Source organism: Mercenaria mercenaria, chromosome 1 (genome assembly GCF_021730395.1).
Source record: "Mercenaria mercenaria strain notata chromosome 1, MADL_Memer_1, whole genome shotgun sequence".
Taxonomy (NCBI): domain Eukaryota; kingdom Metazoa; phylum Mollusca; class Bivalvia; order Venerida; family Veneridae; genus Mercenaria; species Mercenaria mercenaria.
In genome coordinates, this window is record NC_069361.1 from 36,398,714 (window position 1) to 36,424,413 (window position 25,700).

Genomic DNA, 25,700 nt, shown 5'->3' on the forward strand with positions numbered 1-25,700 from the left:
GCATAAATTCGTTCACACAACAATGCTATTCACCTATGTGTATCTGTTACGTGAATCAGTATATGATCCGCATGTCTAACACATTTTGTTTTGCTGTTGAATATGGCATAGCACTTATTTTAAGGCAACATGAGTATACTGCAGGAAACTTCAGCTATTTGCCTAGTCAAAATCAGTAAAATCACTCCACTCTTAGCTGAACTATCTCCCATTTTGCAAATTCTTTTTTCAAAAATCACTTGGCTCAGTAGAGAACTACCATCAGACTGGAATAATGCAAATGTAGCTCCAGAATTCGAGAAAGAAGATCGGTCAAATACTGCAAATAACAGACCAGTTTCTCCCAATGTATTCTTTGGAACTTCGGACATCGTTCCTGCTTCTAAACTGAAGCGCTTTGAAAACCCACATCAAGCATAACTTTGAGTAATTCCTGTCTAAAATATACATTCTAGTTACATTTCTACGATCCAATTATTTGAATTTATAAATGGGCATAAACATTTTGAAGTTGAAAAAAAAATACTAGAGGACAGATCTTTAAACTGAAAAAAAAAGCAAAACAATGGTAGAACATCTCTGAGATTAAATACGTTCCCATAATTATTATTGTATAAATGTGTGGAACCAACTGAACGAAGAAACAGTTTGTAGCGAAAGTGTTAACATTTTTATAACCTGATCAGACACAGAATGCATGTCAGAAGGGATTGATCTACAGAATATATATACAAATGTAATAGTATATATAAACTGATCGATGGGAGTAGAAAAAAAGAATTCATCTTACAAGACTCCGAGCAGGAGAAGTAAGAAAAAGTAGGTAAGTGTTTTATAACTAGATGTTTATTTGTCATGTCTCATATAGACTTGTTATAACTGTGTATACTAGTTGAATAATTATGACATTCGACTCAAAACTTCCATATTCATAGAGCAGGTGTGTGGATAAGTCATTGTGAGGCTGTTTTTTTCTTGTTTCCTTTATCTCAAACGTTCAACGTATACATTTCTTTTTATGTGTCATCTGATATTTTATTAAGATTGCATTTTTTACTTATGACATTATATTTGTCAACAGACAAACTGATTGATTTAAAATTCCTCACCTTCAAACCTCATTATCACTGATAAAACAGAACAAACTGACCTGTTTAAAGAGATAAACAAATAAAATTAGAAGTTCAAATGCACAATTTAATTTGATTGCTCTTCTAATATGGATGCTACGGCAAATATCCGTGGTCGGAGACAGGTCTGTATGTTAGTACAATCCGTAAGTTAGGATTAAAATTCAAGATCACTATAGATTTCTATGATTTGTTGGAACTGGCTGTGGAATGATTTGGCTTTTGAAAGGTAGCATTCTACTCTCAACACCGGATAATGCGAATCCCACGTTTGAATAAATTCTTTTTTATTTCTGTCTAATTCCGGTATTAAATACGAATCCAACGCTCCGGTTGAATAGTAATGTTAGTGGTGCAGATAACATATAGTGTTTACCCTGGCCGTCGTCAGTGGTGCGCAAATGTGTGATTCACGTGCACATCAGTTTAGTCAAGACGCCCAAGTTGGAAGGACACAGAAAGAACAAAGAAGGAAGGTAACAAAATTGATAAAGTTAATTTCTAAGGTTTGCATTTTTAGGTCAGAGTTTCATTTTACTTACCTTTAGTGAATAAGAATACATAATTAAGGTAAATTTCAAGTAGATCTAGTTGAGGAAATGCTGCATTTTTCCAGATTCTACTTCCCGCCAATAATTTTGGCATTTTATCTTGAGTATCAGGCAAGTAATTTGGCAAGTATTTGTCATAAATTGTCAGGCCCCAAACCATGGCTGCATAGATCTTCATTATTTCAAAACTTGCTTTGTCTCAATTGTTAGATCTGGACAAGTCATTTTTTTGTTGTTGGAAACATGTTGGGTAGCAAACATTGTTTTGATTAGTGTCGGTGTGTCAATAAAACGCCATTATGTTGATTGGTATGTGATACAAGGTCTGAACTAGTATTATCTGTAACAACTAACTTGGTTAGCTAATTAGCAGTATCTTCTTTAATTCATTGTGTATAATAGGGAGCATCCTGTTACAGTCTGATCCAGTATTTCTTAAAATCTATTGTCCTTACTGGTAATCGGGTAATATAATGTTAGGTCTGATCTAGTATGATGTGAAAATTTACTTGTCTTTATTGGGAACATTTTGGAGGCAACAAACCAGTATGCACTAAAGTTCATGGCGTGTTTTAATAGGAACATAATCAGGTCGGAGACTTCCCCTGGATTGAGAGACAATCTCTCGATCTAAACATTGTCTCTCATTCGAAAGACAAAATGTCTTTTGATCGAAAGACTCAAATTAGCTTAAGCAATGAAAATCTATGAAAGAGTAATTAAAACTCTCTTTTTAGAATGCGCAAATTTATTTCAAATATAGAAAATTATTTTTCTTTTATCAAATTTTCAAAATCAAAATTATTTGGGAATTTTGCCTAAGCATTATAATGCTTAAGCAAACTTCTATGACAATGTGTTTCTTGTAAAGTTTACTTGAAATAACAAGTTGTTTCAATGAATAAATAATGCTCCTGTAATGAAATGATTGTTTTAATAATGATTTCATGTTTTTTCAACACTTAAGCTAAATACAGTCTTTCGATCGAAAGACATTTTCTCTTTCAAACGAGAGAGTGTTTAGATTGAGAGACTGTCTCTCAATCCAGGGGAAGTCTCCGACCTGATAATGTTAGAACTTAGAGCTTTTCATTGGGAATCATTTTTTAGACTACAGACCAGTAACTTCTAAAATCCATTGTCTTGATGGCAGTCAGTGTTTGGTCTGAACTTATCTTCTGATGGTCACATTCATTGATAAACTTCATTCAGTTGCATTTTTTGTCCTAAATATATTATCATGTCTGTAATCATCTTTCAATATATAAAGACATTTAATTTCTGATTTACAAAATAATGCAATTCAAAATTTGACAAAATGTGAAGGTAGAATCTATATGTACAGTACATAGTTATGGTTCTTGCCACTGCATTTCTTCTCATTGCCATCTATCAATATATTCAGTGGAATAACATTTAAATCAGTAGTTACAAAAAGCAGGTGTTTTAAACAAATGTCCTTACAAAATGCCAAAGTTCACTGGATAGCAGTATATTTCTGTAATTTTGAGCCACACCCCTTTTAAAATCTTAAAACTATCAAGACAAATCACCAGGAAAAGCCTTTTATATTGGCTCAAATCACAACACTTTTTTTTATTTGAAAGGATTATTACTTTGTCAAGTGGAACTCATTGATTCAAAAAGACCAGAAAATATTACAATTCTAATAAGTCAAAAGACAGTTACATTTTTTTTTACTGCAGGCACATGACATTTAATGACTACTTTTGTTATAGTTAATATACTAGTAGTTAATAGAATTTATATAAGCAAACCCTAAAACCAAGTGCAACACAATCATAGAAAGCTGTTGTCTTAATTTGGAACAGATTGTAATACTGAAGGAGTATTCTCTAAAAATCAATGCATTGCCTTACATGTAATTGGGAACAGATTGTAAGGCATAGAACAGTATCTGACAAGTAACAAGCACTTGTCTTCATATGGTAAACATTAAGTTAGTATTGTCTTAAAAGTCATGACCTTGATAGGGAACTGTGGGATTGCAAGGCTCTGAAGCATTATTCTCTAAAAAAAAAACATTGTCTAATTTTGGAACAAGCATTATTCTCTAAAAAAACATTGTCTCATTTTGGAACAGGTTATAAGTTCCTATAGCAGTATCCCAGGAAGAGCAAATGTCTCTTTTTATAAAGACTTTTAGGCTCTAAAGCTGTTACATAATTCTCAAAAAAAGCCACTGGCTTAGTTGGGAACAGTAGACACTAAATCAGTATTTTCAAAAAAAACATCATATGGGAAAGTTAGTTATGCTCTTAATAAGCAATATGCTGTAAAAGCCACTGGTTTAATTGGTCACAAGTTGTAATTAAGACTCTAGAATTATTCTCTAAAAGCCATTGTGTTAATTGGGAACAGATTGTTAGATGCTGTAGAGCATTATTCTATAAAGGCCTTGCAGTGTCTTAATTGGGAACTGGCTGTTAGGTTCTGAACCAATATCTGTAGACATCTAAAAAGGCATTGGGAACAAAGTTTAAGCCATAGTCTTAATTTGGAACACTTTGTAAATCTCTTAAGCATTTGGCAATAAAAAGCCATTGTCTTTATTGGCAACAGACTTTTTTAGGCTTAGAACCAGTATCTGACTGACATCTAAAAATCATTGGGAACAGATTTAGACTGAAGCAGTATTCTCACTATGGCCATTATCTTAATTGGGAACAGATTGTAAAGAACTGAAACAGTATCCTTTAAAAGTCATTGTCTTCATTTTGAACAGACTGTTGGGCTGACATCTAAAAAAACATTGGTAAGAAAATGAAAGGCTCTTAAGCAGAATCCTCAAAAAGCCATGATCTTGATTCAGAACAGATTGTTAGACTTGGAAGCAGTATCCTCTAAAAAAAATTTATCTTAATTTGGAACAGTTCGTTAAGCTGCATCTGAACCAATTATTGTCATATGGAAAAGCTAGTTGGGCTATTGGGCAGTATCCTCTAAATGCCATTATGTTTACTGGGAACAGTTTATATGGGTCTGAAACATTATTCTCTGAAAAGCTGTTGCCTTAACTGAGAACATATTGTAAGACTCAAAATAATTATCCTCTTAGAACTGGCTATTGACTTATTTTGGAACATGTTGTCATGGTCAGAAGAATTATTCTCTAAAAAGTCATTGTCTTTATTGAGAAAGGACTGTTAGGTTTTTAAGCAGCCTTTGTCTTGACTTTGTACAGATCATTGAACTCCTAACCAGTTTCCTATAAAAAGCCATTGTTTTGACATTCATTTTTCTGTGATTGTAATATGTAATGAGGTATGCTCTTGTGTGACACAAGAAAACATAAACTCTTTAGAAAAAAAACGTAATTAACTTTAACCCTGCTTTAGAAATTTCTAAAATAGACTGTTCCTTCATTCAGTTTGGGCAGTACCACTAATTATTTAGAGGGGTGTTCACTGAAAATTTACTGACTGAATAGCAAACAGTGAAGACCATGATCTGAGCCTGCACCTCCGTGCAGGCTGATCTTGGTCTGCACTGGCCACAAAGGCAGAATCACTTGCTGCCAGCAGTCTAAAGGTTGAGATTGAATAGCTGACCAATTTCTGGAATATTGCAGTTATTTCCAATTTGGTGACCTTGTTGCATAATGTATATTTACCTGTTAAGAAAAAAAGGTCTGTAAGGTTAGAATCTAGTGAGCCCATTATACTTAACTTTGACTTGGAACTTTGATTGTTATATCCTTCCCTTGCACTTTTCCAATGCACTGTTCTGCTGCACTATACCACTGCACTCTTCCATTTCCCCAGCATGCACTCCCCACTATGCTTGCCTCTTATAAGTTCTGAGTCAATTTTTAGTATAATGTGCCATCCAAATTTTAAATACTTTTGCCTTCACATAATCAGACTTTTGGTACTTTTGTTTTATTTTCTAAATTTTGAGAATGTATGAGGAACATTAAGCATAAAGTGAAATTGTGTCACGTATGATAAAAGGTCCATACCTCAAAGGTCAAGGTCACAGACAATTGCACAGTCCTTTATATTTTGTGTCTTAGTTGCAAGTTTTCATCATTTGAATACATTAATTCTAATGAGATTTTCAACAAACCTTAATGAAAAAGGGATGCTGAGGTCAAAAGTCAGGCCTGTATGTAAGTGCAAAAGCATGCAGTTATTTCTAAATATTTTGTGTCTTAAGTTATAACTTTGAAACATTTGTAGAGTTTCCAATGAAACCTTGCAGTAAAGTTAAGTATAGTGATATGTTGTGTTGTGTGCAATAGTCAGTTCCCTTCAAAGATCAATGTAATAGGAAAGGGCACTTGTATATACATTCCTTTAAAATACTTGCATATGGCCTGAAGTTTTCATTAAAGCTACTCACTCACAGTTTGGGTGAAATTTTCACCACATGTTCAATTCCACCAAGTTTGGCATAGAATGTAAAGTGAGTGAAAATAAAAGTTATGTATTGTTTAAAATGCAAGAATATAAATTTTCTGCATTATTTTAGAAGTGTTGCAATGGTTTACTGCCTTTTGCACAATATTTTTGGTTATTTATAGCAATATCGTGTAAAAATCTTATGTCAATACGTTTGTACCACTAGTCACTTTCAGAGTACTCCCATTTTATGGAATTTTGAGAGAAATTATTTTTCACCTAAAATGTGTGGGTCAGTCCCTTTAAGGGATTCCAGTGAAACTTTGAATAAATGTTAATGAAAAGGAATGCTGAGAGCAACAGTCTTGATCTGAACCACAAGGCAAGGGCACTTTTCTTACACTAAAAGATCAAGCATTTTGCATCCAAAACAAGAACAAATGAAGAGATTCCAATAGCCCTTATTGAAATTTGAAGCTTATGAGGTGTTTTGTGTGAGTCAGGTCAGTTCTTCCAAGGTCAAGGCAATAGTTAAGTCAGTTCTTTCAAAGTCAATGTATAAGGCAATAGTTAAGTCAGTTCTTCCAAAGTCAAGGTATAAGACAATAGTTAAGTCAGTTCTTCCAAAGTCAAGGTATAAGGCAATAGATATATTATGTGGTGATTTGCACTACATTAAAAATAAATCAAGTCCAGTGTAGTTTATCTGTTTTAATTTACTAAAGTTCCAATATTTAAGCACTATAGAACTTTATCTGGTTCACCAGAATATGTTGGAACACCAAACACAATTTTAAATGCTAAAGTCCATGTGGAACACCACAAATAAAATTAGTAAAGTTAATCTTTATGAAGGAACACCTTCTACTTTGACATCTAAAAGTAAAGTGCAAGAATATGCTATTTAAGATTAAAAGAAACATAACATTAAAATATATGAAGGATTCTCATTGGTTATGGGAAATGACATGTGACATTTTTACACATATGGCTTAAGTAATTATTTAGTTATTATAACACAATATTTGGCTGGTACTTGATGATTAAACAGAAGAACAGGAAAAACAAATAAAAGCATTTTTACAAGTTGACAGCTTGGCTTCCTGGCTTAACAATCTTTTTGAGACTTTGAGAGTCAGCTTAACATAATCTGACACTTAAGTAATTCCCTATAGTAAAAGAAAATGAAAATTTCCAATGACTAAAATAAACATAAGAATTTACAAAAACTAATTATTAAATCAACTCTAACTTTAAAAGACAAACAGTTTGATACTAAACATGTCAGTATTCTATAAATATAAATATTATTTTAAATTTTATAAAAAATGCATTGTATAAAAAAAAATTACAAATATTTGCTTCATAATAGATAGGTCAGTTCTTCCAAAGTTAAGGTGACAGACAATGGCTCATGCATACACAAACTCATTTTAGTATTTTGTGTTTGGGCAACTGAAGCAATTCCAATGAAACTTTTACCAAATGTTCAAAAAGAACTTAATTAGTGAATTATAATTCTCATCTGTAGAGTTTAGCAGATAAATTTGCATGCTAATTGTATTTTACAGATACACAAAAAAATGTATTTTCATCAATTCAGGGCAAGATTACATACAAGCAACACAAAATAGCAAAAAATACTGCCCAAGGAAAAAGGCTTTTTGTTCTTTATTTTAAGAACATGTCATTTACTCAGGGCAACATTAGAGAAAGTGATAAAGTTTAGACATACTGTCTGAAAGATACTGGTTGTAAGCATATAGTACAAAAAACAATTCAAAGGGACACTGGCTCAGTAATCGTTTTTTTTTTAAATAACCTTTCATGACTTACCTGTTGTTCATTTGATATTACACCTTTAATGTAACTTAACGTTACAGAGGATTCATTCATATAGGGAACAGTATGCATTTTTAAGAAAGTATACATCTGTAAGTGATTGTGTCATCCTATGGTTATCTTCCCAAAGTACTGAACATTTTGAGGACACTGATTCATTTAAATGAAGTTTAATTCTAGCCAGGAAATTGTGTGCAACATTATTAGACTGTCTTGGCTGTTTAATTGGGCCAATAATTAATTAAATGATTTTATCCTGAGAAAAACATTTATCCAAAATGTAATGTAAAAGCCACTATGAATACAAGATCAGTCTTCCAAAAATACTGAAAAATTCACATGTAAGGGAAATAAGACTGCCTACTGGTTCATATATTGTATAAGACAGTGTCATTTGTGTCTAAGACAAACTTACACTTGTATTTAATCTGAGGATAGGGGTGGGAGAGCAAAATTTCATTCAGTAACAATGACAGAATATTTTCTAAAATTGTCACTGTTTAAAGACTGATCAATAACTACAGAACCACAAACACTTTAAGAAAGGTTTATTTAAGCCACTGAATTTTACAGAAGTTTAAACAGAAAAACAATTTTCTGGCCAATGCATACTTTCTATGAGATGTTAAGCTTTGGACTGACCAGAATCATCAGACTTGAATATTGTTTGCAAGCTTATTTGAAGACTTAGCTTTCAACTGTATATAGGACTACTTAGGCCAAAGTCAAGGTCAACATTTACTTAAATTAAAAAAAAAGATTTTGCCGTGGTAACTATAGTTAGGTATTACAACAGAACTATTTTAGGGTGATTTTGATTGGTAACAAGGGATGCATTTGGTGCTGCTGGAGTCAAGGTCCATATTGCTTCTCCTAAAGATAGAGAAAAGCTCTTTCCAGTCATCAAACTTGGTGTATAGACAGCTCAAACAGAAGCTAGGGTCAAGGTCAATCAGGACTGCCAGTTGTCAGATATTGAGATAAAAATTATACTTGCCTTTCCTATAATTTTTGGTCATATAATTGGAAACACACAGACCTGATAATGGGTTTCATAGATAGGGATAATATAGTAAAACTTCATTATTTTGCTCCTGCACAATTTAGGAAATGTCAAATGCGTTGGTTCTTAAGAAAATCTCTTATTTATTGTATGGCTAGTTGTAATTAGGAAACACTTTAATTTGGCATATAATACCCTTTGTGATGTTAAGGAAAAGCAAAACTCCATGCACACAAACTTTGATAGAGCATTAAATTTTCTGCCTTGACAGTGTTAATTACCTACACCATATCTTTTTAGGTTTTTGTATGATTTTTAGCTCGTCTTTTCGAAGAAAAAGTAGAGCTATTGCACTCGGCGTTGGCGTCGCCGTTGGTTAAAGTTTTTGATAAAGTCAAATATCTCTTGTTACTATCAAAGCTATTGACTTGAAACTTAAAATAGATATTTGCTATCAAAGTCTACACCAGGAGAAACAATCCCCATAACTCTGATTTGAATTTTGACAGAATTATGCCCCTTTTTAACTTAGAATGTTTTGTTAAAATTTTTGATAAAGTCAAATATCTCTGTTACTATTAAAGCTTTTGACTTGAAACTCAAAATAATTATTTTCTATCAAAGTCTACACCAGGAGACACAATTCCCATAACTCTGATTTGAATTTTGACAGAATTATGCCCCATTTTAACTTAGATTTAAAAAAAAAAATTTTTGACAGTCAAATATCTCTGTTACTATTAAAGATTTTGACTTGAAACTCAAAATAGTTATTTTCTATCAAAGTCTACACCAGGAGACACAATTCCCATAACTCTGATTTGAACTTTGACAGAATTATGTCCCTTTTTAACTTGGATTTTTTTTACTGGCAAAGCTCTAATTCAGAGTCAAGCACTGAGAAAAGTCGAGCGCGCTGTCTTTAGGACAGCTCTTGTTAGATAACTTTGCACAAATATTTGCTGTATTGAAACAACATGCATAATGCATTGTTCAGTCATGTCAGTTCAAGGTCAAGGTCAAAGGGTGAGAACAATAATAATGTGAACTCTTGTTTTATTTGAGGGATTTTCAATTAACTTGTTCAAATAACTTGGCACAAATGTTTGCCGAAATGAGGCAACATACAGAATACAATGTCCCTCTTGACTGTTCAGTGTCAGGGTCATAGGGGTGAGATGAAAGGTCAAGTAGGAAGAAATAATTTCCACTATGTATTTTTTCACTTGAAATGAAATTTATATATTTTCTACTTTATTTATTACTGACTAAATAACCAGTGTTTTGTATTAAAATTATTTATTGAGCTTATAGCAACAAATATGTTGCATTTTGCATTGTATAATGGTGATTTACACCTGACTTTATGGTTGAAAAATTGGATATTTATTAGTTACATACAGTTATATTCACATAGCTATCTTTAATTCACTTTGTTAGGAAATTTTTTTAAAGGACTGAAGAAGAGGATCAATCTATGCTTTGTGTAATCCTACACAGCCTACTCTCCATTTCATTCTTCTACTTTTCTATCTGTCTTACTTGTTTTCCATGCTGGTATTGGCTATCTTTCCCACATTGCTGCCTTATTAAATGGCTGTTAAATCAGGCTAGCTATCCCATGGTGCTTCATTGGTGTATCTAACATCCATGTAGGCTTCCCATGACGCTAGCCAATGCTGCCAGGGTCTGTTATATATCCTTCTAGCTTGACCATGTGCTACAGCATTGTATATTTCATCTAACGAGCTAACCCAAGCTACTACTGAGTAAGATGTTGTGTACAACCAGCTAGCCCCTGCTGTTACTAATTTGTTTTCTGATTTGCTGCATTTTTTTTTGCCAGCACTCCCTTGCTTCTAATTTGCTTTGTTCCATTAAACTAGCACTCCCTTGCTTCTTGCTGCCTATTCCATTAAGCCAGCACTCCCTTGGTTCTTATCTGCTGCTTATTCTGTTAAGCCAGCTTTTATTCAACTACCCCTCTTCCCCCACCTCCTGCTTCATATTTGTTGTATATTCCATTCAACTAGCCGTTCCAATGTCCCCACACCTGCACATTCCATTCAGTTTGCTCCCTTGCTTCTTATTTGCTGAATTTACTATTTAAGCCAGCCACATGTTGCTTCTTGTTTTCTGCATATTCCATTAAGCCAGCACTCAATTGCTCCTAACATGATGTAAATTGTATTCATCCTCAATCCATTGCTTCTTTAAAAATTTGCTGTAAATTAAATTGACAACACTTCATTGCTTCTTATTTGCTGCATATTCATTTAGCCAGCAATACACTGCTTCTTATTTGCTATATATTACATTGAGCCAGCACTCTTGCTTCTTATTTGCTGTATATTTCATTAAGCCAGTACTTCTGGTTCTTATTTGCTGCATATTTCATTAAGCCAGCACTTCTGCTTCTTATTTGCTGTATATTTCATTAAGCCAGTACTTCTGGTTCTTATTTGCTGCATATTTCATTAAGCCAGCACGTCTGATTCTTATTTGCTGTATATTTCATGCTGTATATTTCATTAAGCCAGCACTTCTGGTTCTTATTTGCTGTATATTTCATTAAGTCAGAACTTCTGATTCTTATATTCTGCATATTCTAGTAAGCCAGCATGTTACTGCTTCTTACTTGCTGCATATTTCAATAAGCCAGCATATTGTTGCTCCTTACTTGCTGCATATTCCATTAAGCTAATATTTCCTTGCTTCTTATTCCCTATATTTTCCATTTTGCAAGCTCTATTACTCTGCTGTCAGGGTGTTATTTCATTTAGCTGCCAGAATTCTATCTTGCTCTTCCTTTCTGATCCTAGTCTTTCAGTCCTTACCTTTACCAACAGCTTAATGAATTAAATGAATTTTGATATTTAAAGTTCCTTCAAGAAACTAAGAAAAGTTTAGTATTTTAAATTCTGCATTGAAGTAGTACTTCTCAAATAACAAACACCTTGTTAATTAATCAAAAGATGAGAGATATGGGAGAAGTTTTTTGAAATTGTTAAAGACCATTACCGGGGTATTTAAGTGGAAATTATTTAAAATCTCATCCAGTTTTATTACTGTTCCCCTGTAACTGTTTGTCACAGCAGTGAATTAGGGTCTAATTTGTGGGGTGCCTTGGGTCAATAGTGAAGCATGTTCAAGAGGTATATGGTATGAGCATGTTAAGTATATTAAGGTACTGTAGTAACCATTCAGTCATTCGCAATGTTCAGGATTATAGCTTTATCTGAAGTCTGTGCATAAGAGTTTCAAAATATCTGGTTGGTAAGCATGGTAATCTTGACAGCTATTTCATGAACATCTATAATTTTTATGGTTATTATACAAGCACCAAATTTTTAAGCAACAATTAAATGGGTTTATTGAAATGACATTTAAAAGCAAACAATTATATTTTAAGAATGGTGCCACTGTAAATGTGTCATCTGTTATCACATTTTAAGAAAGGTTCTAAGCACAGTAAATGCATACATGTGAATAAGTTCAGAATCCAAAACTGGAGGTTGCCATTTTCACTGGAATTGGGGTCCAAAACTGGAGGATTTTATCGACATAAATTAAGCGCTCGAGGACACATAACTTAGAGACAAATCAACATTTTTGGCCAAATAAATATATAAGTCTACACAGAGAAAAATCCTCAAAGCTTGATTTGAATTTACAGAGTTATGTATATTTAACTTCATTGTTTTTGTTAAAGTTTGATGTTAATGTTTAATAATCTCTGTTACATCAAAGCTTTGGCTATTATGCCCCTTTTACTGGCAAAGCTTTAAATTGCCCTTTTACTGGCAAGCTTTAATTAGAGTCAATCACTGAGAAAAAGTCAGCATGCTATCTTACAGAAGCTCCTTTGTTTAACTTTAAACTTTCTTAATGATTAATTTGTTAGAACAAAGCTCAATTTAGTCTGAAAAGAGGTGAACATGCATTAACATTATTCTACTCGAGAAACTTAAAAAAGAAAAGAAGTTTAATTGTTCTGAACATCAACTCATAAATTATGTAATTCTTTCCCACCACTTTCGTATAAAATATTGCGATTTGACATGAAAAATAGAAAAACAGAATTGCATCAACATGTATTTACCCTTACCAAAATAATGTGATTGATGTATTAATAAATAGTGTCTTTTTCATCAATTTTCAATGAAATAAGTCTATTAGTAGCAAATAATTGGTAACATTGGAAGAAAATGGCGTAATCATAAGGCGAAATAACACTCCTGTTCAAAAATGTAATGGTTGGTTTTTCAACAATATTTATGTTATTTATTACGAGACAAATTTTTCTTTGAATAATCAAATTCATTTCAGTGGGAATTATTTCTTATGACTGGATTTGCTTAAACTGGTAAAAAATTGGTAGCTTATGGATTTGAGATGGGCAGAATTTCGCCCCGTGAGAAGGTGGAAAAGGCTTGCTTTACTAAATCTATATCAACAAATAATAATTCCTGTGAAAAACAGCTCTTTCCTCATATATGTGGTCAACATTGTTAATACCAACATCGGTGGACACTTTGACTTACTGTAACATGTTTGGATCTCGGTAATTATCAAATTATCAACCGAGTCATTTATTTTTTTTTTTTTTTTTTTTTTTGAAAAGCGGGAGAAATATGGTTTAGGACGGGAGACGGGAGGCAAGGTGAAAAATCGGGATTTTGACCCTCCCGCACGGGAGATCACATGTATGGTAAATGTGTCAACTGTTGTCACATTTTAAGAAAGGTTCAAGCCACTGTAAATGTGTCAACTGTTCGAGCCATCAACTGTTATCACATTTTAAGAAAGGTTCAACCCACTGTAAATGTGTCAACTGTTCCAGCCACCATTATCACATTTCGAGAAAGGTTCCAGCCATCAACCGTTATCACATTTTAAGAAAGGTCCAAGCCACTGTAAGGTGTAAGCAACTGTAATCACATCTTAAGAAAGGTTAAAGCCACTGTATAGTAGGCAACTGTTATCACATTTTAAGAAAGGTCCAAGCCACTGTAAAAGGGCCATCAACTGTTACCAACTTCTAAGAAAGGTTCAAGCCACTGTAAAAGGGCCATCAACAGCTTTCACATTTTAAGAAAGGTTCAAACCACTGTAAAAGGGCCATCAACCATCATCACATTTTAAGAAAGGTTCAAGCCACTGTAAAAGGGCCACCAACTGTTCCACATTTTACAAAGGGTTCAAGCCACTGTAAAAGGGCCACCAACTGTTATCACACTCTAAGAAAGGTTCAAGCCACTGAGTCTGTAAAAGAGCCATCATTTGTTATCCCATTCTAAGAAAGGTTCAAGCTATATTTAATTAAACACATTTGGAGCAAAAAAAAAAGTATTAACGTTTATTAATTCTTAATTAACGATTGGAATGATTTCAATCCCACAAAAGCAAATAATGAAAATACTTTTGCTAATATGTTTGCGTAAGTCTTACGGCATGCAATGCATACTGCCATACATATATCAAGAGTTTAGGTTGATGGTTTTCCCGGCTTAATTTTTTTCAAAGCCACATATCTTCCAAAATCTGGGTTATCACAGATGACTTCAATTTCTTTCGAGACTTTGGAGGAAGCCATTTTTACGTAGAGTAGTTTCCCTTGGCGTAACTGCCCTAAAGAACCGTAAATACCAAAAAGAAAAGGGTCAGAAACAACGAAATTATCCCTTTAGGGTGCCAAGTAATTAATCGGTCAGGGAAAAGTGAAGTCGGCGATCTCGCTCATGAATGCAACGCCGACGATTATTCGATTGTCGCCGATTGTTGGCCCATCGCTACTATAAAGGGCCACCAATTGTTAACATTCTAAGAAAGATTCAAGCCACTGTAAAAGGGCCACCAACTGTTATCACATTTTAAGAACAGTTCAAGCCACAGTAAAAGGTCCATCAACTGTTTTCATGTTTTAAGAAAGGTTCAAGCCACTGTAAAAGGGCCACCAACTGTTATCACATTCTAAGAAAGGTTCAAGCCACTGAGTCTGTAAAAGAGCCATCATTTGTTATCCCATTCTAAGAAAGGTTCAAGCTACTGTAAAAGGGCCACCTACTGTTGTCACATTTTAAGAAAGGTTCAAGCCACTGTAAAAGGGCCACCAACTGTTACCACATTTTACGAAGGGTTCAAGTCATTGTAAAAGGGCCACCAACTGTTCTCATCACATTTGAAGAAAGGTCCCAGTCACTGTAAAACGGCCATCAACTGTTATCAAATTCTAAGAAAGGTTTAAGCCACTGTAAAAGGGCCATCAACTATTATCAAATTCTAAGAAAGGTTCAAGCCACTGTAAAGGGTCCATCAACTGTTTTCACATTCTAAGAAAGGTTCAAGACACTGTAAAGGGTCCATCAACTGTTTTCACATTTTAAGAAAGGTTCAAACCACTGTAAAAGGGCCATCAACCGTTACCACATTTTTAAAAGGTTTAAGCCACTGTAGAAGGGCGACTAACCATTATTACATTTTAAGAAAGGTTCAAACCACTGTAAAAGGGCCATCAACTGTTATCACATTGTAAGAAAGGTTCAAGCCACTGTAAAAGGGCCATCATTTGTTATCACATTCTAAGAAAGGTCCCAGTCACTGTAAAAGGACCGCCTACTGTTATCACATTCTAAGAAAGGTCCCAGTCACTGTAAAAGGGCCATCAACTATTATCACATTTTAAGAAATATTCAAGTCACTATAAAGGGCCACCAATTGTTAACATTCTAAGAAAGATTCAAGCCACTGTAAAAGGGTCACCAACTGTTATCACATTTTAAGAAAAGTTCAAGCCACTGTAAAAGGGCCATCAACTGTTATCACATTTTAAAAAAGGTTCAAGCCACTGTAAGGTGTAAGCAACTGCAATCACAGTTTTAAGTAAGGTGTGAACCATTTTAATTACGTTTTAAGGAAGTAAAGGGAAGGAGTCGGCCATTTTTATTTACACCATATCATATTAAGGGCAATAAATTTCATCTACTACAATGTATGTTACCTAGGGATTATAAGGTTAAATAATGGATGCCACTTCTGCCCCTTTGTTATATCAAATGCAGACACTTAATTTGTTGTAAGGTAAATGTAATTATGTAAGAATGGTGTCTGCAAATGAATTTTTTTGCCGCAAAACCACAATATGCCATTGTAGATACTACCTTATCATTTGCTTTGTCAAGATTGTAGCCAGACCAGTTTAGAAGAAATCCAAGAGCAAGCAGATGACTGGTTAAGAATGAGACTGGTTAAGATTGAAAAGATACTACTTCTTGCATTTAGAAATGATCTCATTTGTTAAGAGATATGGTAGGATAAGGGAAAGAAATACTGGCTATTGGTTTCAGAAAACTACCATATCACAGCATATTTAGGGGAATTTTGGCCGGAGGTTTATGTATTTTTGGACTAAATTTCAGTTGGTAGGGATGATAAGGTAGTTCAAGGTGTTTCTTTTCTGCCACTGTTTGTGTGAAAGTGCACAGTATGATAGTGTGTAAGTCAGCCCTCAAAGTAACAAAGTCATGGATATTACCATATCATTATACATGTGCAACAGTTGTAGCCAGACCGTTTACTTAGTTTAGACAAAGTCTAACATTAAGACTGAGGGCTGCATTGACTTTGATAATTCTTTTAATCCCGGTGTTCTCCTTAGAATGTTTTAAAAGTCTTAGCTTGTTGAATACAGCTTGTGTTGATAAGGTGTCAGTTTCTTCAAAAATGTAATGTATTTTAAAATAGTGTACCAGTTTCTGGACAAAGTTGTTATTGGCAATTGGAATACATTGCTTGATGATTGTGTTATATTTGACTTAATTAGGTGACTTACACATTCAAATATTTTACTATGAGTGGTAGGAGCCTGGACTGGACCTGCAATTTTGGGGACCAGTTCTAGGTACTTGGGCACAATTTCTTAAAGGGAATTCCTATAGTTTTTAATGCGCATCTTTCTGCGCAGCCGAAACTTTCTATGGAAAACTGAACTGAAGTCAGCATTTGTTGAAACATGTTACAGACAATCTTAAATATGAGGAATCTTGAATGAAATAACATTTTTGATAAGTTATATCAGTAATCAGATGTTGATACTGGTTTATGTTGTATTGACAAGTATCATGCCTGACAGGTATCTTGCTATTTTTGTGGTTGTGTTTTCACATCGCATTTTAGTATAAAGACAGTGTTGTTCATATTATGTAAGATAACTGACTTAGTACTGATAAGACAATATCACCTTTCAGATTATTTAGTATGCAATTATAGAAAGAATTAAGAATTTTAAAAACTTTTTTTAAACTTTTAGCAGACATACATGTAATCAATTTGGGCAGGTTCGCGCCATTTCCGTCCGAACAGGTGTTTGTATTCTAGCGGTCTTAACATAAAATTTAGCCTGGTGACCCATACATTTTTAGCCATTTTTATGCTCACAATACAATTATCTATACACAAGAAAAAAAGGAAAAAATTCTATGAAGGGTTTTTTCAAAATTTAAAAAAAATATTCTTCACTATGGGTATTTTTCATTGAAAAAAGTTCACAAAAGTAAATATGAAACAATATTTTTTTTTCATTTGTACCCATCATTGTAAGGATAGAGTATTACAAATATGACTATGATATCAAGTAAGTATATGATAAAATCTGTAATAAGAAAAAAACCGTATTGTGCTGCCTGGATGTATATTTTGGTTGGTATTTATAAAAAAGCAGAAAATTATGAAAATGTTCAAAAATCGCCGGCAGTTTCAGCAACAGTTGGTGTGTTCAAAGCAATTTTTCACAAAAACAAGCCTGGTGACCTATTATTTTTATTTGTTCATTGTTTTCAGCACACATTTTCCTATCATATATATGAATTTAAAAAAATTCTATGAAAGAAAAAAAATTATCGGAATTCTCTTTAAGTAGTCTTATTTTTTGAGAAAACTGTGATTTGAAAGAAATCTGCTGAGTGGAAGATGCTTATATATAAAATGGCCAATAAAAGCTCTGCCATTTATATACAAGTTTATTTCAGGCAGTTTCAGGTATTGCGGTACACTTGCTTTCAAAAAATAAATTAACCATTTATAATTGGTGATTGAGGAGAACACTGAATATTTTGCTAGGGCTGTCTTACTGGTTACTAAAGCCAATTATGTATAAAAATTGGCCATTGGTTAAGATTGAAATTTAACCATTTACATTTCATACATATTTCATAATTTCCTAATGATAGTAACTGTTAGGGATATGGTAGAATTAATCAAAGATGTTTTGATTCTGGCTACTGGTCTTTAAGAAAACTACCATATCAGCACATTTAAGGACAGTTTTGGACACCTACATGTATTTCTGGACTAAATTTTAAAGATAAGGATGATATGGTAATATGTAGGAAGATTTCTGCCATTAACTATTTTTGTAAGTTTTTCATAAATGCAGACATTGTTTGTTTGAGTGGTGTGAGTGAACTTTTGTTAGTCATCTTGACTGATAAGGAGATGCTGCTGAAATCTGGTTTCAGTTTTCATTGCACTTGGCAGATCCTTGACTGTAGGTATACTTGTTTATTCTTCAAAAATGATGTTAGCTCTTGTCAAACTTGACAATCTTAAGTATACTATACTACCATATCATTATATTTGAAGGATATATTATAGCCAGTCCAGTCATCAAAGTTTAGGAAAAATCCTCAAATCACTAGTTTAAAGGCAAAGTAATGATTTGACTTTCTTCTGGTTATCACATTCTTCTGTATTTTAGGGACAATTTTATCCATTGATGTTTAATTTCATATTATGTTATATTTTTTCTGCGTATTTATTAATTATTGTTAGGACTGTGGTAGAGTGGGTCAGTTTTCAATGATCAGAACGATCGTAACTGGCTACTGGTGAAAGTTGAACTACCACATTCTGCATTTAAACTTGTAATAATCGTTAGGGATATGGTAGGATAAGCATAGAAATACTGGCTACTGGTTTCAGAAGGCTACCATATCATGACATTTAAAGGACAGTTTCGGCTAGGTCATTTTTAAAACATTTTTAGTTTGTTTTCTGTGCTCCAAGCAGTTCATCAAAATTATAGGAACACATTTTTGTGCCCTCCAAAGTTTTTTTGGGGGAGCACTTTGAATTACCCTTGTCTGTCTATATGTCTGTCCGTTCGTCCAAATTCGTGTCGTGCATATCTCTAAAAGTATTTGACCCAGAGTCATCAAACTACACAGGATTGTCATATGAAGTTCTGCACCTGGTGTTTTAATTGGCATTGAATTAATCTACACAGCTAGAGTTATGGTCCTTGTCTTAGTCATAAATATACATTATAAGGGCCTAAAATTTTGTGTCATGTGTATCAAAAACATTATTATGTGAAGTTGTGCACCAGATTTGTTTTGAGATTTCACTCATCCAGAACAGAGTTATGGCCCCTGGGTAATTAAAAATATGCATAAAAGGGCATAAAAGTTTGTGCCGCACACATACATGTATCTTAAAACATACTTGACCTTGGGTCCTGAAACATGACAGGAATATTATTCAACATGTGAAGTTGTGCACCTGGAATTTTGTTTGGCCCTTAATTTAGTCCAAAATAAACAAACGTGCATAAATGGCATACAAGCATGTATTGCATGTATCTCAAGAAGTATTTGACTTAAAGTTATAAAACATTTTGAGGGTTGTTATGTAGCATGTGAAGTTGTGCAACTAAATGTTCTGTTTGTGATTTCGCCCAGTCTGTCAGAGTTATGGTCCTTGACTTTAAAGATACACATAAAGTGCTTAAAAGTTCATGTTGGGTAATTATATCTTAAAAAATATTTCACCTAGAGTCATGAACCCTTTTACAGTGACAGGAAGTGGGGGCACTAGTGTCCTATGGACACACATCTAGTTTGACCTGTGAAAAAGAAGTGACATCTTTTGTCGGTGGTCACTGGTGAAATATCCTGTTCCCTTCTTTCAGTCATCATATATTTTGTCAGTAGAAGTATTGGTTTGGACTGAAAGAATGAAAAACATAGAAGGAAAAATTACCTACCATATACAACCGCGGAGCACTGCAAATGAAAAAAAAATTATAAGGATGGCCTTATATGTATTTTTGGTCTAAATTTCAAGAAATAGGGATGATATGGTCGAGTACAAGAAAATGTCAGCCATTTTATTTTTGCAATAATGGCAGTTATTTGGATATTTTAAGTTTTTAAGATTTATCATGAAATAATTGTTAGCTATTTTTCACATTTTAAGGTATTTATTTCACTAGGGCAAGATTATTATCTTGAAATGTTAAATGAACTATTTTGCTAAACACAGTGAATGAATGTTGAATGAATTATCTTGTAAACAGAGTGAGTGAATGTGAAATGAATTGTTTTGTAAAACATAGTGAATGAATATTGAATTCAAATATAAAGGAAGTTGTTATTTATAACACAATGGACGGACTGTGAAATTAGTAATATTGTAAAACAGTGGCAGGGTTAGATTATTTTGTTAAATGCTTCTGAAAAACTTTAATTTTTTACACCCATTGGCAATGTCTTTTAATGGATTTTATCTGTAACGCACAATTTCAAGGTCTTTTAATGGTGGGTTTTATTTGTAAATTGTTGAGGCATCGCCTACAGTGGCGGCCATTTGACTCAAAATTTTACATGCAAATTTTCATAAAAATAAAAGATGACTAAGTGGAAACAGTAAAGTCAATAAATTTGTCATAATTATGTTTTAAATATCTATGTGAACATATGCAAGTAAAAGGATGTGCATTTTACTACCTGTATTATGCCTTTATTCGATATTTTTCTATGACAAAATTTTGCAATTTTACATGCAGTCAAACTCAATATAATTATATTCAATACATTTCAAAGATAATTGTAACAGCCAATTGTAAAGCAGACCGTGAAGAATAAAGTCTTCAGAAATTATTTTGAAATTTTACCTGATTACTGAATTATACACAAAAATCCCAACACCATCAATTTATCCAATTTGTGTTATCTGTTCACACATATTTTACATGTATATAAACAGGTGATATTATAGGATTATGTATAGGTTTACCTGGCTACCTGTGGTCAGTAATGCATGTACAAACAACATTTTAGATTAAATTTACATGGGGTTGTCTTTTTATGTCTAATGCAATAACCAGGAACAATTTCGACAAAAATCCTTAACAGTTTGCAGTATACATATTGTACTATGAAATTAACTAAATTTTGTCTTTGTTATATTTTTTATATTGGAGTTTGACTGCACATAAAGTTTCAATATTTTGGGCTAAACTTTCGGTCTAAACGAGACTCAAACATTTTACAAGCGACATATGTACTATAAATCATCATATGCTTCTTATGTTGATGATAATTTGACCAGCTGTAAAGGCTTTAGTGCAATTTTCAAGAGAAAAATACTCGGCCTGAAAATATGAACTGATACTGAGTTGTGACTGTGGCGATGCCTTAAGTTGTTTAATTTGTAACACCTAGTGACATGGTCTTTAAGTGGTTTTAAATTGTATTACACCGTTGCAGGGGTTTTGGCTAAATTTACATGTAAGACGGTGGCAATGGCAATGTCTTTTAATGGATTTGATTTGTAATGCACAATTTCAAGGTCTTTTAGTTTATTTGATTTGTAACACACAATTTCAAGATTGTTAAGTGGTTTTAATTTGTAACACACTGTAACTGGGCTTTAGGCTAAATTTACATGTAAGAAACAGTGGCAATGGCAAGGTCTTTTAGGTTAAATTCATGTCTAGGATACATGTACAGTGGCAGTGTCTGTACTGGTCTGTGGAACAGTGACAGGGTATTTACTGGATGGTTATATTGACGAGATTGTGTAAAACACAAATGCAAGGCCTTTCACTTACATTTATTCTGTGATGGGGTTTTTAGATTGAATTATTGTCCCAAGACACTTAATTAGCAGGGTTTTTAGGTTAAATCAAATGCCAGATTCTTTAAGTTGAATTAAAGTCCAAGAAATTGTGGCAGCTAGGGTTTTTCAGCTAAATTGATGTATTAGATAAAGTGGCAATGGCAAGGTTAAAAATTCTTCTTTGGCATGGTTAAGTGATGTATTAAGATACAGTGGCAAAGTCTGTTGGTTGAATTAACATCAGAGAAAAACAATGTCAGATATACATCGGTTAAGCCTTACAGTTTAGGCTAAATTGATGTTTTAGACACAGCAGCAATGTTGATAGGCTCAGTAATGTCCAAAATACGCTAACAGATTGCTTCAGTTAAAATGTGCACAGCACTGTGGCAATTAAGTTTAAATTGATGTCCAAGATACAGTGGCAGGGTCTTTCAATTAAATTATTGTCCGACATACAAAGGTAAAGCATTTAGGTTAAATGAATTTGGGAGGCACAGTGGCAGGGTGTAAGGTTAAATTCTTGTCAAAGACACAGCAGCAAGGTCTTTCAGTAAAATAAATGTCCAAGATAATTATAGTTGTAGGCCTTTTCAGTTAAATTAATGTATGATACTTGTACTGACAGTCATATGCTGAATTAATTCCTTGGAAGGGGTTTTAGATTCAATTATTGGCAGATATACCGTAGCAAAGTCTTTTGGTTAAACCAAATACCTGAGATACACAAGCAAGGTGTTTATGTTCAGTTAATGTCTCAGACACAGTGGCAGGGTCTTTAGGTTAAGTAAATGTGGTTTCAGGTTAAATCATTGTCCAAGACGCATGCATATCGCAGTGGCAGGGTCTTAAGGTTAAGTTACTGTATTAGAAACAGTGACAGTTTAATTTATTCTTTGGCAGTGGTTTCAGGTTAAATCATTGTCCAGTATGCAGTGGCAGGGTAAAATGTGTAATACACAGTGGCAATATTCTTTGGTTATAAACTTTTGTCAAAGAAAATGAATATCAGAGATAGTGGTAGGGTATTTAGGTTAAATTGTGTAAGACACAGTGGCAATGTCTTAAAGTTAAACTACTGTCAAAGAAAACTTATGTCAGAGATGCATTAGTAAAGCCTTTAAGTTAAATCTATGTCTAAGAAAGTGGCAGAGTTTTAAGGAAGACACAGCAGCAACGTTTATTGGTTAAATTATTGTTTAAGACAAGGTAGCAGGGTGTAAAGGATAAATTGCTGAAAACACGGCAATAAGGTCTTTAGGAAAATTAATATCAAAGAAAAGTGGCAGGGCTTTTCAGTAAAATTGTTGTATAACACAGTGGCAGTCATTGCGTTGAATAATGTCCTTGGCAGGGTTTTTTAATTGAATTATTGTTCAAGTCAATGACAGGGTCTTTAGGTTAAATCAAATGCCTTAGATTTAGTGACAATGCTGTTAAGTTAAAATTAATGTCTGAGATACAGTGACAGGGTCTTTAGGTGAAATTGGTGAGTAAGACACAATGGCAAAGTCTTTGGTTTAATTAATGTAATGAAAAACTAATACCAGAGATACTGGTATATTGGTAAAGCCTTTAGGTTAAATAAATGTCTAAGACATTGGTAAAGTATTTAGGTTAAATTATTGTCTAAGACACAATTGCAGGGTTTTTAGGTAAAACTGATGTTTAAGACACAACAGCAAGTATTTTAGGATATATTTATATCTGAAACACAGTGACAGGTTCTTTTTGCTAAACTGATGTGTAAGTCACAGTGGCAGTCTTTCGTCGGAGAAAACTAATGTCCAAGATACAGTGCAGGGGTTCAGAAATCCCATGTCCGGAGCCCGGGGGCTACCAGAAAATTCTGTCGGGCTACTAAATTTTTTTAGAGCGTGCCCACCGGGCTACCTTGAAACTCCGTATCGAGTAGCCCGGAAATCAATAATTTAGTCTTCAAATATAATTTTGATAGTTGTCTATAATCCCCTTCTTTATCAAGAGATACATGCCCGAGGCTTTAATTATCTCACCACCTACTGTCACAATCGGCAAACAATTACTCGTTTAATTGTACCCGCAGGCAAATGTTTACAAAAACATGTGCAAGAGTGATTTTAGACTGATCCAATAACATCAAAGTCACTGACCGGTATTGTTTAAAACAATATGCAAACCAGTCTTAAAATTACGTCATTTTAGCGCCACCTGCCAAAGTGTACTTTCGGTTTCGCTGACCTCAATATTTATCGAGCGATCAGAAAGAACAGATATTTGATTTTGAGGCAGTTTAGTGCTTACACTGATTGTTTATGCTTTTCAATTTAAATACTTGCCTAATATGCAAAAAAATCGACCATGATTTTGCAAAATATAAGAAATTATACAGAATTTTGGACAAACATAAATTCGGGTAAGTGAATACACAGTGTCAAGAAACTGACAGACGTTATATACACGGTTCTAGTCCGTTTATTAAACCAGACAAATGTTTAGAATCAGACAGGATCAACTTTAAATAATTTTGAGATAAATTACAATTCATACAGCTCTAAGTTAGTAAGTTCTATGGAATTTGCAAGTTTATAAAAATTGATTTGCATTCATTTTTTTTATTGCCATGTTGCAATAACTATCAGGAGTACTCCTGATAATATTTCTCAGTTTAAAAACATGTAGTTTTATCTTTTAAAATGAGAAAAAGGAGTATAATAATTGCTATTTAAGAGAACAAAATTTATAACAATGTGCGTATAGCTAAAATTATGAAACCTCTAATAATTTAATCATTCTATCCACTGTAGTATAGAAGCACATAGTAAATAAACCGAAATGACTATTGCCAAATAAACTTAAATGTTTGGGCTACCAGATTAAAATTTTGGTAGCCCAGTGGGCTACCAATAAATTTGTAGATTTCTGAAACCCTGTACAGTGGTAAAGCCATTATGTTGAATTAATACAAGATATATTGGCAAAGTCATAACGTTGAATTAATATTTTTGCAAGGGTTTTAGGTTAAATTATTGTCCAAGACACAGTGAAAAAATCTTCAGGTTAAATCGAATACCTGACACAGTTGCAAGGTTTTTGGTCAATGAATGTCCAAGATATATTGATAGGGTCATTAAGCTAAATTGATGTGTAAGACATGGTGGCAAGGTTAAATGTATTATTTGGCAGAGGTTTTAGGTTACATTATCATCCCAAGACAAAGTAGCAGAGTCTATAGATTAGATGCAATTATTTATTGTCCAAGATACAGTGACAGGAACATTTGGTTATATTGATAATTAAGACACATTGGCAAAGTCTTTGCTTAAATTCATGTCAGAGATATACACTGGTTAAATTACCAGTAATGTCAAAGACACAATGAAATGGTTTTAAGATTAAATCAGTGTTCAAGACACAGTGGCTAGGTATTTACATTATATTGATAGTTAAGACTCAGCAGAAAGGTCTTAAGGTTAAATTAATGTCCCAAATACAGCTGCAGTTCCTTATGTTAGAAATAGTGGCAAAGTCTGTAGGTTAAATTTATGTCATGGCTGCATTGACAAGGTCTTTTAAGTTAAATTGATGTGTAAGACACAATAGCAATGTCTTCAGGTTAAATTTATGTAAAGGAGACAGTGGCAATGATAAGGTCATTAGGTTGAATTGTCTGTGATATAGTGGCAGGGTCTTTAGGTTCAATTAATGTGTGAAACACTGTGACAAGTTAATGTCTGTGATATTAGTAAGGTCTTAGGCTCACTGGGTGTGTAAAACATAGAGGCAAGGTCTCTAAGTTAGAGCAGTGGCAAAGATATTGGCAATTACAGGGTCTTTAAATAAATATCTAAGATTCTGTGGCAGGACCTTTATGTTAAATTGATGTGCAAGACACAGTGGCATTGACAAAGGCTTCGGTATAATTCTCCAATGT

General features: G+C 33.5%; 1 long non-coding RNA gene across 2 annotated transcripts in view; it reads left to right on the forward strand.

The window, feature by feature from the left end:
* The first annotated feature begins 1,462 nt into the window (after positions 1–1,462).
* The window catches only part of LOC128557214 (uncharacterized), a 38,868-nt gene continuing 14,630 nt past the window's right edge, over positions 1,463–25,700 (forward strand). Inside the window, exon 1 of one of the 2 annotated variants that reach the window (XR_008371131.1) lies at positions 1,463–1,606. This is a non-coding gene — a long non-coding RNA (uncharacterized LOC128557214). The remainder of the gene's footprint in view (positions 1,607–25,700) is intronic. The other variant, XR_008371132.1, reaches the window with a different exon arrangement.